Source organism: Eschrichtius robustus, chromosome 18 (assembly GCF_028021215.1).
Source record: "Eschrichtius robustus isolate mEscRob2 chromosome 18, mEscRob2.pri, whole genome shotgun sequence".
In the NCBI taxonomy this organism is placed as follows: domain Eukaryota; kingdom Metazoa; phylum Chordata; class Mammalia; order Artiodactyla; family Eschrichtiidae; genus Eschrichtius; species Eschrichtius robustus.
The window spans coordinates 40673164-40679258 of NC_090841.1; the positions used below are offsets into that span (position 1 = coordinate 40673164).

Sequence of the window (6095 nt, forward strand, 5' to 3'; positions counted from 1 at the left end):
ACAGAGTAGTGGAAATCACTGCCACAGTACAGAATAAAGAAAAAAGAATGAAAAGAAATGAGGACAGTCTCAGAGACATCTGGGACAACATTAAACACACCAACATTTGCATATAGGAGTCCCAGAAGGAAAAGAGAAAGAAAAAGGGCCTGAGAAAATATTTGAAGATATTGTAACCAAAAACTTACCTAACATGAAAAGAAAACCCTCACTCAAGTCCAGGAAGCACAGAGAGTCCCATACAGGGTGAACCAAAGGTGGAACATGCTGAGACACATATTAATCAAACTGACAAAAATTAAAGACAAAGGTAAAAATATTAACAGCAACAGGGAACAGCAACAAATAACATCCAAGGGAATCCCCATAAGATTATCAGCTGATTTTTCTGCAGAAATCCTGAGGGACAGAAGGGAGTGACACAATATATGTAAAGAGATGAAAGGGAAAAACCTACAACCAAGAATACTTTACCAGGCAAGGCTCTTGCTCAGATTCGACAGAGAAATCAAAAGCTTTACAGACAAGAAAAAGCTAAAAGAATTCAGCACCACCAAACCAGCTTTACAACAAATGTTAAAGGAACTTCTCTAGGTGGGGAAGAGGCAAGCAACTTAAAACAACCTTTACATATATAGACTCCTATATCAAAACCTCATGGGAACAGCAAATCAAAAAACTACAGTAGAAACACACACACACACACAAAAGTAACCCAAACACAACAAGAATGATAGTTATCAAATCACAAAGAAGATAACAAAAGAGGAAGGGAAGAAAAAAATACCTGCAAAAACAAATCCAAGACAATTAAGAAGCTGTCAGTAGGAACATACATATTGATAATTACCTTAAATGTAAATGGATTAAATGCTTTAACCAAAATACATAGACTGGATGAATGGATACAAAAACAAGACTCATATAAATGTTGTCTACAAGAGACCTACTTCAGATCTAGGGACACATACAGACCGAAAGTGAGAGGATGAAAAAAGGTGTTCCATGCAAATTCAAACCAAAGGAAAGCTGGAGTAGCAATACCCATATCAAGCAAAATAGACTTTATTTTTTTTTTTTAATTATTTTAAGATTATTTATTTATTTATTTTAAAACAGGTCACAACACTAAGCTTCTGGGCCATTCTGCTAATGCACAAGATACAAATGCTTGCTAAGCAGTTGAAGGGCATGCTTTAGTAGCATGTTTGAAAAGTGAATAAAAATCTATATAAAACAAATAGTCAAATAGTTTCCATAGGAACACAGTTAAGTGTGACCCCATCACCTAGTCTTCCACATTGTTGCATCTGTGTCAACACTACTCACATAGACATCTCAAAATTAGCAGTAATTAAGTTAAATGGTCCCCCCCAAACCCTTAAACCAAGCTAAACTCACAGTTAACAGCTACAAGAATGGTACCTACACATTAATACAAGCTGAAGCACAGGCTGCTGAGTGCCATTTCATTCCACTCTCCCAAGCACAGGACACAGGCAGAGTGCCAACATCCAGCTCCTCTACTCTGGGTGGGAAGTCATGGTTCTGGATTTTCTGCATCAGTTGCCATGTTGGCCCTGACATCACATAGTAGATGGTCGGTCTCTGGAATCTATTGAAAGTAGAAGCAGCAGTGACAGTGTAAACACCCATGTTTTCAAAGAGCATCCAATCGCCCACATTCATCTCAAGTAAGTTACAGTGCTCAACAATGTGATCCAGGCCATCACAGGTCGGTCCCCAGATGCTGAATGAATAATACTTCTCATCTGGTTTGGATCTCTTCTGCAGAAGAGGCTTCACATGTTCATGGTCGTAGAGGATGCAGTTGAATGATCCCTATATTCCATCATTCCCATAATACATAAATGTCTGTTCACTTGACTCATCTTCATCATCAGAGCCTGTCTGTTCCTTTAAGATGAGTTTTTTGGCAATGATATTAACTGCTAGAGTGAAAACTGAGGCAACACAGTATCTTCCTGGCTCAGCTATGATTCTCACTCCAGAATCTGTTGGAAAATACTTGCAAAACACTGGGTTGATTACACTGGTGATCTCTTCAAATTTAAGATTTACATCCTCAGATCCAGGAAAACCACAACCAATATCAAGCAGAAGCATGTTGAAACCAACCTCAGCTCCCATGTCAAAGACACAGTGGGCATCAGAGATGGTCTGCACGAAGGTCTCTGGATCAGTACAACCATGTCCCACATGGTAGCTGACAACAGTGACATCAATATCTAGCTCTTTTGCCCATTCCAAAAGAAGTCTGCTGGTTTTGAGTGTGGCACCAAATTTGACACTGAGGTGACAGACTGCTTTGGAATCATCAGTGGCAATCTGAAAAACCAACTTGGCCTTTGGATGTGCCCTGGCAACTTTCACAAACTTGACTTCACTATCAAAAGTCATCATCTGGACTCCATTATTGGCAGCATATTTAATCAGAGACACTTATTTACAAGGATTTGCATAGATAATCCTCTCTGGAGGCACCCTGAGACTCTGCACCAACTGGATTTCAGTCTTGCTGGCACAGTCAAATCCCTTCCAAATGGCAGGTATGGTCTTCACTATGGTTCTGCTATAATTGCATTTGACTGCATAAAAGGGGGTGCCTCAAGGAAGAGCTTTAAACCATCTCAGATGTTTCTTTACAATGTCTCCCAGGTCTGCAACATAGAAGACATCCTTATCATCAGAAGAAGAAACTTCATTAATTTTTTGGTCCAGAATGTCCTTGGCAGTAAAACCTTCATCCAAGAAATGGCAGTCAAACTTCATTACTAAAGTTATTCATGGTTTCTTGATATCTTTTTGAAACAACAAAATGGGAAACTAAGAGATGGAATTTAAAGAAATTATGCCAGCTTTTCACAAAGGCAATTCTCCAGGAATTCCAAGTCCCACTGAAGATGTGTGTGCCCTCAGTGCAGCAGTGAAAATGTTCTGATAAATGTACAATCTGCTGTCCACCTTAGAGCACACGGGTGCCACGGGTAGACCACATGGAGGCGAGATGCCGCCACCACCGAGCACTCAGGACCACTGGCCACCCTGCCTCTGTCCCCACCGCCCCCATCAGCCACCCTCCCAGCTGCCCGCTGCCTTGCTCCCTCCAGCAGAGGACAACCAGCCTGAGGTGGCACCGAGTGCTGGCAGAGGGGCAGCAGCAGTGGAGGCTGAGGGAACTGATCAAAAATAGACTTTAAAATAAAGAGTGTTACAAGAGACAAGGAAAGACACTACATAATGATCAAAAGATCAATCCAAGAAGATATAAAAATTACAAATATATATGCACTCAACATAGGAGGACCCAATATATAAGCCAAGTGCGAACAGCCATAAAAAGAGAAATAGACAGTAATACAATAATAATGGGGGACTTTAACACCCCACTTACACCAATGGACAGATCATCCAAACAGAAAATCAATAAGGAAACATAGGCTTTAAATAACACATTAGACAAGATGGACTTAACCAATATTTATATAATATTCCATCCGAGAGCACTAGAATACACTTTTTTCTTAAGTGAACATGAAACATTTTCCAAGATAGATCACGTCTTGGGCCACAATTCAAGTCTCAATTAATTTAAGAAAATTGAAATCATATCAAGCATCTTTTCTGACCACAACGTAAGGAGATTAGAAATAACTGACAGGAATAAAAAACCTGTAAAAATCATAAACACATGGAGAATAAACTAAACAACCAATGGATCACTGAAAAAAATCAAAGAGGAAATAAAAAACTACCTAGAGATAAATGACAATGAAAATGCGATGATCAAAACCTATGGAATGCAGCAAAAGCAGTTCTAAGAAGGAGGTTTATACCAATACACACGTACCTCAGGAAACAAGAAAAATATCAAATAAACAACCTAACCTTACACCTAAAGCAACTAGAGAAAGAAGAACAAACAAAACCTAAAGATAGTAGAAAGAAAGAAATCATAAAGATCTGAACAGAAATAAATGAAAGAGATGATGAAATCAATAGCAAAGATCAATGAAAGTAAAAACTGGTTCTTTGAAAAGATAAACAAAATTGATAGACTTTTAACCAAACTCATCAAAAAAATAAATAAATAAATAAAAGAAGAGGGCTTAAATCAATAAAATTGGAAATGAAAAAGGAGAAGTTACAATGGACACCATGGAAATAAAAAGGATCATAAGAGACTACTACAAACAACTATATGCCAATAAAATGGACAATCTAGAAGCAATGGACAAATTCTTAGAAAGGTACAACCTTCCATGACCGAACGAGGAAGAAATAGAAATTATGAACAGACCAATCAAAAGTACTGAAATTAAAAGTGTGATTTAAAAAATTCAAACAAACAAAAATCCAGGACCAGATGACTTCCAGGTAAATTATCTCAAACATTTAGAGAACAGTTAACACCCATCCTTCTGAAACTCTTCCAAAAACGTTGCAGAAGAAGGAACACTCCCAAGCTCATTCTATGAGGCCACCATCACCCTGATACCAAAACCAAAGATACCATAAAAAAAAGAAAATTATAGGCTGATATAACTGATGAACACAGACATAAAATTCCTCAAGAAAACACTAGGGACCCAAATCCACCAACACATGAAAAGGATCATACACCATGATCTAGTGGGATTTATCACAGGGATGCAAGGATTCTTCAATATACGCAAATCAATCAATGTGATACACCACATTAACAAACTGAAGAATAAAAACCATATGATCATCTCGCTCCAACCAAAAGACATGGACTGAATGAATGGATACAAAAACAAGACCCCTATATTTGCTGTCTACCCCTATATTTGCTGTCTTCAGACTTAGGGACACATACAGACTGAAAGTAAGGGTATGGTAAAAAGGATTCCATTCAAATGGAAATCAAAAGAAAGCTGGAGTAACAGTACTCATATCCAACAAAATAGACTTTTAAATAAAAGCTTTTATAAGAGACAAAGAAAGACACTACATAATGATCAAGGGATCAATCCAAGAAGAAGACAACAATTGTAAATATTTATGCACCTAAAATAGGAGCACCTCAATATATAAGGCAAATACTAACTGCTATAAAAGGAGAAATTGACAGTAACACAATAATAGTGGGGGACTTTAACACCCCACTTTTACCAATGGACAGATCATCCAGACAGAAACTCAATAGGAAATGACACATTATACCAGAGGGACTTAACTGATATTTATAGAGCATTCCATCCCAAAGCAGCAGAATACACATACTTTTCATGTGGTACATGTGCAGGACCACAAAGTGAGCCTCGGTGAATTTAAGAAAATTGAAATCAATATCAAGTATATTTTCCAACAACAACTGCTATATTTAAAATAGAAAACCAACAAGAACCTACTGTGCAGCACAGGGAACTCTGCTCAATATTTTGTAATAACCTAAATGGGAAAAGAATTTGAAAAATAATAGATACCTGTGTATGTATAACTGAATCACATTGCTGTACACCTGAAACTAACACATTGTTATCTGACTATATTCCAATATAAAATAAAATTTTTTTAAAATATGATCATCTCAATAAATGCAGAAAAAGGTTTGGACAAAATTCAGCACCAATTTATGATAAAAACTCTCCAGGTAGTGGGCATAGAGGGAACCTACCTGGACATAATAAGGGACATATACGACAACCCCACAGCAAACATCATTCTCAATGGTGAAAAGCTGAAAGCATTCCCCCTAAGATCAGGAACAAGCCAAGGAAGTCCACTCTCACCACATTTTTTTCAACATATTTTGGGAGTCTTAGACATGACAATCAGAGAAGAAAAAAATAAAATCAAAATTGGAAAAGAAAAAGTAACACTTTCACTGTTTGCATATGACATGATACTATTCTTAGAAAATCCTAAAGACGCTACCAGAATACTACTAGTGCTCATGAATGAATTTGGTAAAGTTGCAGGATACAAAATCAATACACAAAAGTCTCTTGCATTCCTATACACTAACAACAAAAATCAGAAAGAGAAATTAAGGAACAATCCCATTTATCATCACATTAAAAGGAATAAAATATCTAGGAATAAACCTA

At 37.2% G+C, this 6095-nt stretch overlaps 1 pseudogene; it reads right to left on the minus strand.

Moving 5' to 3' along the window:
• Positions 1–1425: 1425 nt before the first annotated feature.
• LOC137752085 (ornithine decarboxylase pseudogene) lies at positions 1426–2809 on the minus strand (annotated as a pseudogene).
• Between the last annotated feature and the right edge of the window lie 3286 nt (positions 2810–6095).